This window comes from Pelodiscus sinensis, chromosome 27 (genome assembly GCF_049634645.1).
Source record: "Pelodiscus sinensis isolate JC-2024 chromosome 27, ASM4963464v1, whole genome shotgun sequence".
Classification (NCBI taxonomy): Eukaryota; Metazoa; Chordata; order Testudines; family Trionychidae; genus Pelodiscus; species Pelodiscus sinensis.
In genome coordinates, this window is record NC_134737.1 from 11,413,322 (window position 1) to 11,426,501 (window position 13,180).

Sequence of the window (13,180 nt, forward strand, 5' to 3'; positions counted from 1 at the left end):
TTATATGGACCTTCAAAGCCAAGTACTGCACCTCTCCTGCCTGCAGATGGCATGACCCTCCGGAGGGAGAAGAGCAGCATCAATGACAGGTGGAGAGAGCACTTCAACATCCTTCTCAATAGGCCATCCATTGCTGACCCTGCGGCCCTAGATCAGATCCCCCAGAAACCCACCATAGACAGTCTTGACCTGCTCCCTACAATGGATGAGGTCAAAAAGGCAATCAGCCAGACTAGCTCTGGCAAAGCCTCTGGGATGGATGGTAGACTGCTGAAACTTTCAAGGCAGCAGGACCAGTGTCACTCAGAGCCTTTCACAGCATTTTGACCAGCATCTGGGAAGAAGAAGACGACATGCCCAAAGACTTTAGGGATGCCACAGGGCAATAACGCTGTGGAAATTACCGGGGCATCTCTCTTCTCTCTACTGTAAGATTTTGGCTCGAGTCATCCTTAACCATCTGGTCACCAGCATCTCGGAGGAGAACCTACCAGAGGCACAGTGTGGTTTCTGTTCAGGCCACAGCACCATTGTTATGATCTTTGCTGTTCGTCAGGTCCAGGAAAAGTGCATAGAGCAGAACTTGGATCTATACGCTGTCTTTATAGCCCTGACCAAGGCGTCTGACACCATCAACAGAGAAGCCCTGTGGATTATCCTGTTAAAATTCAGCTGCCCAAGAAGATTTATCAACCTCATGCTCCTGTTCCATGATGACATAACTGGCTTCATTCTTTCAAATGGCAAGTTTTCAGATCCATTTGAGATATTCAATGGTGTGAAGCAAGGGTGCATGCTGGCCCCAGTGCTATTCAACCTCTTTTTTACGTGCGTCCTCAGCCACGCAGTCAGGGACCTGGACCATGGAGTCTATATAAAGTACAGGTTTGATGGGTCACTTTTCAACCTTCGTCATTTGAATGCTAGAACCAAGATGCTTGAGAGGCTCCTTCTTGAAGTCCTTTTTGCTGACGACTGTGCACTTACGGCACACGAGGAATCTGATCTCCAGCTGATTGTCAACAAGTTTGAGGAAGCCACTCGCCTCTTTGGTTTGACCATCAGCCTAGGAAAGTCCGAGGTACTGTTTCAGCCTGCTCCACGATCTGCTGCTCTCCCCACTTCCATCTCTATTGAAGGAACAGTTAAAAACAGTGGACGAGTTTAAGTACCTCAGCAGTGTGATAGCCAATGATGGCTCCCTTGACAAAGAAATCAATGCCAGGATCTGCAAAGCCAATCAGGCATTAGGAAGCCTAGAGCACGAGTGTTGAATCAGCACAATATTCAACAGTCCACTAAACTGATTACAAGGCTGTAATCTTGGCCAACCTCCTGTATGGATGTGAAGCCTGGACCTAGTACAGAAAGCATGTGAAACTACTGGAGCGCTTCCACACACGCAGCCTGAGGTCATTACTGCACATTCGGAACCACAGGCATTGAAGCCATGATTCTGAAAGTCCAGTTTTGTTGGACAGGCCACGTCATTCGAATGGAGGAATCAAGAATTCCTAAGCAACTCCTCTATGGTGAGGAGCACCAGGGCAAAAGGAAACAAGGTAGGTATAAAGAGGTATAAAGACTGCATAAAGGCCAACATTGCTCATTGTGGCAGCTCAGTTTGGTCTGGAGCCCCTACCCATGAGTTCGGGCAGGGTCCCGTGTGACCGGCTGCCTTAAAGTCACCCCAAACTCCCGTGAGTTCGCCGTTCCCCGTAGGGCTGAATTTCAATAGTCTGATATGGTAGGTTGGTTGTTGCCTGAACACGTAGGGCAAGTGCACTCCCTCCACTTGGAAGGGGTAAGCGGGACCCAGGCCCTCCCTCTCCACCAAGTCCCAGCCTGGGGCCCTAAGGCGTAGGGACAGATAGCTCCCTACCCAGCTGACAGGATGCTCCCCCGAAACTCATCAGCCCACAGGCGCCAATGTTGCCCTGCCCCAGGCTGCTTCCTTCCCCCTTCACTGTCTTTCTCTTTCCACTCCCCGATCACAGTTCCTACCAGAGTCTCTGAGGCTTCCTCCCTCTCGTTGCTGCTGCGGTCCTCTCGGGGTGTCTCCTTGTCGACTCCCTCTGGGAGGTCCGCGGTTCTACCGCCTCCCCCTCGCTCCCCTGGCCCTTTTGAATGGGCCCACTGTTTGCTGTACCAGACACGTTGCCCTCTCCCCGGGTCAGCCTGCCTCCTCCCGTAGCCCGCGTATACAGGCATTGGGGCCTCTGTTGGCGGTGCGGTGTCTCCTCCCCAGCGCGGTCTCCCCTGCCCTCCGGAAAAGCGGTGGAGGCTTTGCTGGCTCTAGTGTGGGGCCTGGCGGATCCGTCACACTCGTGCTGGATTAAAGCCAAAGCAGCTAGAGCAGCATGCAGGAGACGGAACAGGATGGCATGCTCTCGTACGACACATGTATGACAACTTCGAAGAGCAGCGACGCATACGCCTGATTGATGTTCGTGAGAGGAGAAAAGCAACAGTAGCAGCCACACCAACAGAGACAAGACAATTCCTTTGCCCCTTCTGTGAACGCCCATGCCGTTCAAAGCTTGGAATCCTCAACCACATGCGAGTCCACAACCGATGAGCCTCTGCAAGCTCAAGACGTCATCTTCGGACACGACGGACTACCAAGGAAGGAGTGTCATGTACTGTGTTAACTATCTCTATGATGTTTAGTCTTCTCAATGGAAACAATGCCGGCATTTCCCTTTATCCAAATATAGGTACTTTCAGTTTCTGGTGGGCTGAACAGCTTTTGCCTTAATTATTCTAGCTTGCAGTTTAACTAGTGGATACAGAAAGAAAAGCTTTTTTCATTTTGACTAGTTGAATGGAAAAAGCAGGAAAGCTTGTTTTCCTTTTCCAGACAATGAATAAAACACAGGTGGGAGAAGATGAGATCTTTTCAAAGGACTTTAAGCATCTAAAACTATGGAGACACTCCTAAAGCAATTTTCAGAAGCACATAAGTTAGATTTCAATAGAGTTAGGTACCTAACCTGGTTAGCCACTTCTGAAAATTGCACTGGGCATCTATCTGCATCTTTAAGCATCTAAATACCTTTGATATTCTAGCCCATAGTGGCCAGACACAATCCAGCTCTCCCTGCAGTTAATACTTCCTTTGTTTAATAAATGAGTTTTAAATGTAAAACATAATTTCTTATTTTTTCCCCTCACATATCCAGTACATGAGGTAGTTTTATCTACTTAATTAAAAACGATATTACACAGAATTCTCATTTCCATCCAAATACTGCTTGACATAAATCCCAAGTAAAAAATCATCATAAAAAATGCATCATTCACCATTTTCTAACATCATAAAAGATCTGTACACACACGTGTTAAACTACATACATGTTTAAATAAATGTGCATAGAATGTTTGCTCCTGCTTAGCAAAAAGAATGACAGAATTTAGCGTAGAGATGATAGCTCATTGCAAATCAACATATATCTAGGTGTAGTTGGTTCTGACCCAGTACACGGGATTGGACTAGATCAGTGTTTCCAGGGCCGGCCCGAGGTATTCTGGTGCCCCGGGCACAGGCGCATGGCACCGCCCCCGGGCACACGGTGCATGTGCAGGCCCACCCGTGGGGAGCAGGCCCGCCCCCCTAGGGTGCACAGGCCCGCCCCCGGAGCACACGGTGCATGCGCAGCCCAGCTACAGCCACGGGCGTGCAGCCCAGGCTCACCCCCGGGGCACACGGTGCATGCGCAGCCCAGTTCAACCCAGCTGTTGCTGCTGGCGCACATGCCGGGCCGTGTAGGGCCCCGCGACCGTGGGGGAAAGGGTGTTGCTGGCCAGCGCCACAAGGATGCAGGCGGGCCGGCGCTGCGGGAGTCAGGCGAGTGGCGCCTGATGGCAACTGTAAGGGACGCCACGCACCCCTTATAATTGCCATCAGGCGCCCCTATCAGTTGGCGCTCTGGGCAGCTGCCTGTCTCGCCCATGCTTCCATCCGGCCCTGAGTGTTTCTCAACCTTTTTTTATAAAGTACCCCTTTAAAAAAAAATTATAAGTACCCCCAGTACCTATAGTTTTCAGACACATAACATTTTTTTCTACCATTGCAACACATTTGTTTAAACAACTTAATCATAGCTGAGTGGGCGATTAAGTTTTTGGGTATAAAAAGTACAACAATAATAAAATGCTGTAAAACTTAAAACAAAATTTCAGTTTTCTCCAAATTTCAGTTGTGTTGACGTATCCCCCAGACTTCTCTTGAGTACCCCTAAGGGTACACGTACCACTGGTTGAGAAACACTGGACTAGATGACCTTGCAAGTTTCTTTTCAGGCATACATTCCTATGATTCTTTGTTTTAGTGATCATATCGATCAATCAGAATGAATATTTCTCGAGGAAAATAAAAGGTATAATGTAAAATGAGACTGAAATCAATTATTTAAATCAAGAGTTTCTGCTCGCTGAGTTAAATCATGATTTAAATCAATCCACCCTGACTAACAATGAGATTTAGGGAGCATTTTCATCTGATTCTCATAATGCTTCATGCATTAGACATGCAGAAATCACTTAATATCTGAAATGCAGCCACCTCTTGGATGGGAAATAAAGCCTAGAAGCAACTAAGTGGGAGATTGGGCAGTAGGGTGTGTGTGTGTGTGTGTGTGTGTGTGTGTGTGTGTGTGTGTGTGTGTGTGTGTGTGTGTGTGTGTGTGTGTGTGTGTGTGTGTGTGTGTGTGTGTGTGTGTGTGTGTGTGTGTGTGTGTGTGTGTGTGTGTGTGTGTGTGTGTGAGATAACTGAAGGTTCCCAAATTCCACAGTTTTCGCCGTTGTCCTCACAAGCTACCTAAATACAACTTCCTCTGGAGCGACACACAGCAGCTCTCTAAGGGTGCATCAACACTGCACCTTAGGTTGAAATAAGATGTACGCAATTTGAGCTATGCAAATTGTGCATCTTATTTTGATGTTATTTCGAAATAGTGTCTACACAGCACTTGTTTCAAAATAAATCACTATTCCGAAACGTCCCTTACTCCCCGTGGAACGAGGTTTACAGGGATACTGGGTTAGCAAGCCTGTTACATTTTGAAATAACGGGAGCACTCAAAAGACGTGGAATAACTATTTCAGGATACCTCCGTTAACCCAAAATAGCACTGCAGTGTAGACCTAGCCTAACAGCAAAAAGCCACAGTCTACAACAATTCAGTGTAGAGAGGGAATGAAGGAGAATACTGGATCCAGAAACTGCAGAGGAGAATTACCCAGGTTATCACACCTAACTCCTGCAGAACATGCCAAAGGGTCTGTACTGGCCAGAGTTGGATAGAAAATTTCACCCCACGTTTGGACGAGAAACAAAGGGAATTTTGTGAAAATGTTTCGGAATTTTGTTTCCCAGCCAGTTCCGCGTTTTAACAGCTACAGCCAAGAAGCAACAGAGCAGAACTATGGCCAAGAAGCAATGCAGCAGTCCCTCGCTCCTTCGCAGGGCACTGACTCAGAGGGAATATCCAAGAAGGGAACTAGCCAAACCTTGCGGAGTTTGGAAGACTTACCAGGACTGCAGCCTGAGCTAGTACGGCTCTGTCTGCCCGATTCAGCTCGACTCTCCGATTATTGCTTCATTGGCTTGGTTCTCCTTTTCCAGATAGTGACTGATCAAACATCTCTCGGTCACCTCCAAACCAAGCAGAAATGGAATTCTACAGAATTGGCCTGAAACAACAGTTCCATGCAGGCTTCCATCCCTTGTGGGGGGAGGACTTCCCTCCAGCTCGTTAGCTCTTCACTGAATGCATCCAGTTTGGGGATCTTCATTCTCCACACCAAACTGCGAGGCAAGAGTCTTAGCTCTTCGCTGTCCAACAGCATCAGCTTTTCTTGTCGGTTTCTTTCATTTTTAATCAGCAATTAATTCCTCCTGATAGCAAAGCTCAAAGCATTTCCTTAGCCGCGTTAAGCATGGTCTGACGTGCCTGTTGGCTCCTCATGGGATGACAGCAGGGCCGGCCAAAGAGGTCTGGGGAAATAAATAATATAACTCAGCTTCAAACATGGCAATGCTGCCCTGTTTGACAAGTACAATATTTGGTACTTTCATCTATAAGAGATGATATATTAATATTTTTTTAATTGAGAAAAAAATCACTTCTGTCTAATTTGGCACCCCTCAAAACCCAGCACCATAAGCGACCGCCTAGTTCACCTATATGGTCAGGCTGGCTCTAGGCGGCAGCAGTGGGATAGCTACACTGTATTAAGTGTTATTCTTCAGGTGCTTCCTATTTGATCCACCCCATCATTTTATGCAATTCCCTAGACACCGTCTCATGACCATCCCCTCTCACATAGCCTGGTGTAAACAAGCCACAAATCTTCCAAAGAAACCTACAAATGTCTTCCTTTGTAGATATTCAGGAATTATTCCATAGCTAGGGGACAAGTGTGTCTAACAGTTAGCACAGTGAAAAATTAGTCCTGAGGTTGGGTTCTTGGTTCTGTCAGTGACATGTAGTTAAGGCCATGCATCACGAGTCAAGAAATTTGTCTTCAGTTATGCACCCCTCCCCATCACCACTCCCTTGACATGGGCAAGTCACCGAGGCTTTGTCTACACTGCAGGGTTTTTGCGAAAGAAGGTTTTTGAAGAAGAGATCTCCCGCAAAAACTTCTTTCCTCCCAGCTCAGACATTTAATCGTTCTAACCAGTCCTCTACGTGTAAAAGCCAATTGGGTCTCAAAGCCAGTGCAATAGGGGCAGAGTTTTAGCATGGACGAGTTTAGTCTCTGGCAAACTACAGTGGATGTTGCCTTGAGACATACAGCCGCTCCTTGAGTTGCGAATGGTCGAGTTATGACCGTTCGCACTTACGACCAAAGCGCCCATGGAGCGGTTGTAAAGGCGGCCTCCGAGTTATGAATGCGACCCGCACTTACGAACAGCGCAGTCGTGTATAACTCAATGGATTCAGAGTTACGAACAGTTCGAGTTACGGACCAAGTGTTGGTCCGTAACTTGTTCGTAACTCGGAGAGCGGCTGTACTAGGCAAAGCTGATGTGGCACCTGGCCTTTTAATCTGCGCTAGAAGGAAGGGCAAATGTCGCTCATTATTCTGTATTCACTCCAGAATAGTCCTCTTCTCTCAGCCAGAAACTGGGCTTTTTGCTCGGCTTTCAGAAAAAGGCTCTGGGCTGGTGCTCTAGAAATACAGATTCAGATTGTAGCTCTGTCAGAGATTCCTTGCATGACCTCTGGCTCATCTATTGTTCTAGTACCAAGGATCGGGGCCCCGTTGTGCTAGGTACTATACACACACATAATGAAAAGAGGTTCTCGGCCTGCAAGAGCTCAGTCCAGTCTCTCTATACCCCAGGGCTGCGTCTAGACTGGCATGATTTTGAGGAAATGCTTTGAACTGAAAAGTTTTTCCGTTAAAAGTATTTCCGCAAAAGCGCGTCTAGATTGGCACGGGTGCCTTGGAGCAAAAAGTGCTTTTGCACAAAAGCATCCGTGGCCAGTCTAGACACGATTTTGCGCAAAAAAGCTCCGATCGCCATTTTCGCCATCGGGGCTTTTTTGCACAAAACAGTTCTTCCCTGTCTACACTGGCCTTCCTGTGCAAAAACATTTGCGCAAGAGGGCTTTTTCCTGAGCGGGAGCATCAGTGTATTTGCGTAAGAACACTGACAATCTTACATTAGATTGTCAGTGTTCTTGCGCAAATTCAAGCAGCCAATGTAGACAGCTGGCAAGTTTTTGTGCAAAATTTTGCCAGTCTAGATGCACCCCAGCTGTTAAATGAGGCTACTGCCACTGCCACTGATTGCCTGGGTGACCAGTGGGAAAAAACTCCTAGCTTCTGAAAGCCAAATTCTGTTCAGTCACCCCAAAGCATTCCCATGGCAGCCATATGAATGACTCCAGATTCAAGAACAGAATTTCCCCTTGTATATTTTTAAATCCTCAATTCCAATGCCAAAAAAAGGCAGAAACAAAAACCAAAACCCAGCTGCTATTTTGTAGGACCCACTGAAAAACAAAATTCTGTGCTTGCTCCCCCCACTTTCATTGGCTGTGCAGCAGAAATGTCTTCACAGGCGAGCTGAGCCAATTATTTAGTCTGTTTTCCACCTCATTCTGCAGCCATAAAGTGAGAATTCTAACCCTTCCTACATCAATCTTGCCTATCGTCATTATAAGCTCTGTAGAGCAGCGACCCTCTTTTCCCATGGCCGTGCACATTGCTCAGCACAACGGGGCCCGGATCTCAGTTAGTGCCTCTGGATGCTGCAATACAAATAATCAATTAATCATAACGTCTGTAAGAGCTCCCTCCACATTTGTGGTGACTGATGAGGCACATGAACCAGAGTGCTTTGGCATGATGAGTCACAGAGTCGTCTTAAGTTATTTCTAAAAGAATCCCATTCGAATGTCACCTCCCTGATATCATCAGTGACTCAATCGGGTTAAAAATATTACTTAAAAGTCCATTCCTTACCTGCACTAGTAGGAGTACCTAGAAATTATTAAAATGAGGGAGGATTTTTTTTAAAAAATGCCTTTAATAATGTATGCTCTTCAGTTACTTTCTGTATTTCACTCAGCCAGGACTGTGGGAAAGTGGGTCACTTTCATTTTTGTTTCTAGGCAGCCTCACTGTCTGGTTTTGCACTTGTCCAGGGCTGCTATTTAAGGGCTAGAACAGGCCTGGGCAAAATAGGGCCAGCCATCCGGATCTGGCCTGCTAAGCCACCAGATCTAACCCACAAACGTAGGTGAGAGCCTCAGGCAGGCTCCCTGCTTACCCCACCCCCACGTCGCTCAGAAAAATTATTGTTGCGCATCATTTGTCTTGGAACAGCTGTTAGGGGGTAAAGGCTTAAAATCAGGAATAAGGGATCTTTCGGAAAAGGCTTTATTTTCCGAAAGATCCCCGTCTAGACTGGCACTTTTTGCCGGCAAAGCCCCGAGCCGAAAAAAAGCGGCAGCCATGTTCATGCAAATGAAGCGGGGAAGATTTAAATCCCCGCTTCATTTGCAATTGCACTTTGTCTAATCTGCATCCCTTTTCCGCAAAAGGGGTGCAGTCTAGACACAGCCGAAAGGTTTCTACAGGCATGTTAGCAATAAGAGGGTGATCGGAGAGAGTGTGGGGCCCTTATTGGATGAGGGAGGTAATCTAGTGACCAATGATATGGGAAAAGCTGAAGTACTCAATGCTTTCTTTGCCTCTGTCTTCACAGACAAGGTCAGCTCCCAGACTACTGAATTAGGCAACACAGTATAGGAAGGTGGGCAGTCCTCGGTGGAGAAAAAACAGGTTAAGAACCCTTTAAAAAAAGTTAGACGCGCACAAATTCACAGGGCCGGATTTAATGCATCCGAGGGTACTGAGGGAGTTGGCAAATATCATTGCAGAGTCTTTGGTCGCTATCTTTGAAAATGCATGGAGATCAGGAGAGATCCCGGAAGTTTGGAAAAAAGCAAATGTAGTGCCCATCTTTAAAAAAAAGGAAGAAGGACAATCCAGGGAACTACAGATCAGTCAGCCTCACCTCAGTACCTGGAAAAATCACGGAGGGAATCCTCAAGGAACCTATTTTGAAGCACCTGGAAGAGGGGAAGTGATTAGGAATAGTCAACTTGGATTCACCAAGGGCAAGTTGTGTCTGACCAACCTGATTAGCTTCTATGATGAGGTAGCTGGCTCCAGGGACATGAGGAAGACAGTGGATGTGATATGCCTTGACTTTAGCAAAGCTTTTGATACAGTCTCCCACAATATACTTGCCAGCAAATTAAGGAAGTATGGATTGGATAAATGGACTGTAAGGTGGATAAAAAGCTGGTTAGCTTGTCGGGCCCAATGGGTAGCGATCAACAGCTTGATGTCTGGTTGGTGGTTGATTTCAAGTGGAATGCCCCAAGGATCGATTCTAGGGCCAGTTTTGTTCAACATCTTTCTTAATGACCTGGATGAGGGGATGGATTGCACCCTCAGCAAGTTTACGGATGACACTAAGTTAGGGGGAGAGATAGTTGGAGGGCAGGGATAGGGTCTAGAGTGACCTAGACCAATTGGAAGATTGGGCCACAAGAAATCTAATGAGGTTCAACAAGGCCAAGTGCAGAGTCCTCCACTTGGGTTGGAAGAATCCCAAGCATTGTTACAGGCTGGGGACCGACAAGCAGCAGGAAAGGACCTGGGGATTACAGTGGATGAGAAGCTGGATATGCGTCAACAGTGTGCCCTTGTAGCCAAGAAGGCTAATGGCATATTAGGGTGCATTAGGAGGAGCATTGCCAGCAGATCTAGAGAAGTGATTATTCCCCTTTATTCAGCACTGGTGAAGCCACATCTGGAGTATTGCGTCTAGTATAGATAGGCCCCCCCAATATAGAAAGGATGTGGACGCATTGGAGAGGGTCCAGTGGGGGGTGACCAAAATGATTAGGGGGCTGGAGCATATGACCCATGAAGAGAGGCTGAGGGCTTATTTAGTCTGCAGAAGAGAAGAGTGAAGAGGGATTTGATAGCAGCCTTCAGCTACCTGAAAGGAGGTTCCAAAGAGAACGGAAAGAGGCTGTTCTCAGTAGTGACGGATGACAGAACAAGGAGCAATGGTCTCACGTTGCAGTGGGGGAGGTCTAGGTTGGATATTAGGAAAACCTATTTCCCTATTAGGGTGGGGAAGCACTGGAATGGGTTCCCTAGGGAGGGGGTGGAATCTCCATCCTTAGAGGTTTTTAAGACCCGGCTTGTCAAAGCCCTGGCTGGGATGATTGAGTTGGGGTTGGTCCTGCTTTGGGCAGGAGAAGGGGCTGGACTCGACCTCCTGAGGTCTCTTCCAACCCTGGGATTCTATGATTCTAATAAGGAACCAAATTTTGAAGGCAGCCTTGAAATATAGGGCAAAATCTCTCAGCAAAGGAACTAGACATATGAAAGGAAAACTCCATGAAATGTGACAGAGTTTATTCTCCATTGTCTTACACCTTGCTGGGGTCATTTTGTTTAGGCAATGTGGGTGTCAATCACTGTCCAGCCAAAATGCCAGCATTTTAAAATCACTTAGAATCATAGAGCTGGAAGAGGCCTAAGGAGGTCACCAAGTTGGCACAGGTGGAAATAACACAAGGCAATGAAGATTTAGACCTGTGATTTTATTATTTACTGTTAACTTTTATTTAAAACAAAAAAATAATATGCATCTACCTGTGTTACTAAAACTTTATATTGTAAAAAAGTAGGTTTAAAACAAAAACACATCAGCATGGTTGGTTTGCATCTCACCTCACTTGCACTGCTGTCAACTGAGATGAATCAAGCCCCGATCATGGTGTTTTTCTCTCACACCAGCGTTAATGAGGAATTACTTCACTGAATTCAGTGGCATTACCCACTATAAAACTAGTCTAAGAATTTTTACTTTTTTTTCCATTTATGCCATTTGTGTATTTTTCTATACATTAAAAACAGACTGGTCAGTTTCCCTTTCATTTTTAGTCTGTTTCAAACTTTGCAGCTGCCAGGAATAACAATGTGTGCTTAAATTAAGAACTCACAGGAGAATTTGCAACCACTTTTTCAAAAAGGGACTAATGAAAAAGAAACTTTACTGACTGGGATTTGTGATGGGAATTGTCAAACAAGTCAGAAAGTTAGGCACTCAACTCCCACTGAATAATGAGAGTTCAGTACCTAACTCCTTTAGGTTTCTTCTCAGTGTTCTATGTTCCTAAAGGGTTTATGTACTTTTCAAAATACTATTATATTTTGTATTGCATTCATTCGTAGGAGCTGAAGATATGGACCAATGTTCCACTGTGCTAAGCACTGGGCAAAAATCTTATCCCTCCTATAAAATGGCCTGATTTTCAAAGATACTGAAAATCTCAGCCCTCATCTAGAGCCATAGCTTTGATCCTGCATAAAATTGGCATTGGTGAATCTTTGTGGCCATGCTGAGCTTACTGCAGACCAAGAGCTTGCAAAAGCTGCAGCTACTCCGCAGGTCTGAAAAACCAGCTACTTTGATTTAGGTTCCTAAATCTTAAGTTAGGAATCTAACTTTAGGCACCCAGATTTTAAAACTTTGGCTCCCTGGATGAGTCTTCAGTTTCAGAAGAAAATGACAATGAAACTACTTTTAACTGCAGAGTTTGAAGCCCAAAGTCAGAGGAAGAACTTGGATGGGAAAATGATCCTCAGCAAAAGAGAAACGTTCATTTCCTCATCCAGGTGGGGAGAAATGTAAAACATACACAAAAGGCCATAATGGGGGACAAGTGAATTGGAGTTTAAAAATCCTTTCACTTTTAATAGACTTTGATCTTAGAATAACTTAGGTTAAAAAAAATGGGGGCTGGTGGTTTGTAGCTGACCATGTGGGGCTCGTTTTTCCTGATTACCAGCAGCTAAATCATGTTAAAATAATCTAAAGATACATTAAATAATACATTCCTAATGTCACTTTTCCATGTAAGCAATTACCATAGCTACTACACAGATACTATGCAATGGAGAACATGGGTCAGAGGTGGGCTAGAACAATCACAAATAGGAGGGGAGGTGACAAGACAATCTATTGATATTCAGCCCAGGCTGTGGAAAAGTTCCCTACATTACAGTACAGTGTCCTGATCTTTCATTCACCCACCACTGGTGTAAACCAGGACTTACATAGTCATAGAACAGCACAAGCAGGTCCCAAAAACAGGTCCCACCCTTGCTCACAATCAAAATGACTTCATGCATGTAAAAAGGGGGATTTTTGTAAAAAATTGAGGGTCTAAAGCTGCCTGCAAGCATCGCTCTCAAAAATAATAAATAGCTTCATATCTCAGCCCTTTGCCTGCTACCTATCCCACAGGAACCATACAGAAATCATTTCTCCTTTAAACCAAAGAACAATTGAGGGGCTTTCTTTTACCCTCTTTAAATATTTATGTGTCTAAATGACAACTCTGAAAAACAATTCTCTTCCCCTCTCCTTCATCTTACCAGATTTGTTTTGTTAAAAGGGGGAAGGAGACAGTGGTCCTGGCTGCTCCTGCTGGTTTTTGCTAGTGATGGTTCTTTCTTAGCCATTTTCCACCCACCTTCCAACATTGGCTTTAACCAAGCAGCACTTTTAAATCACCCTTCCCCTCCCCTTCTTTGCATGTTCCCCACCCACTGGTGATGACGTAGCGTC

At 45.7% G+C, this 13,180-nt stretch overlaps 1 long non-coding RNA gene across 1 annotated transcript in view; it reads right to left on the reverse strand.

Annotated features, from left to right (window-relative positions):
- The window catches only part of LOC142820863 (uncharacterized), a 43,056-nt gene extending 29,970 nt beyond the window's left edge, over positions 1 to 13,086 (reverse strand). The window contains exons 1-2 of the long non-coding RNA XR_012897807.1: positions 12,988 to 13,086; positions 5,535 to 5,998 (exon numbers count right to left, since the gene is read on the reverse strand). This is a non-coding gene — a long non-coding RNA (uncharacterized LOC142820863). The remainder of the gene's footprint in view (positions 1 to 5,534; positions 5,999 to 12,987) is intronic.
- Between the last annotated feature and the right edge of the window lie 94 nt (positions 13,087 to 13,180).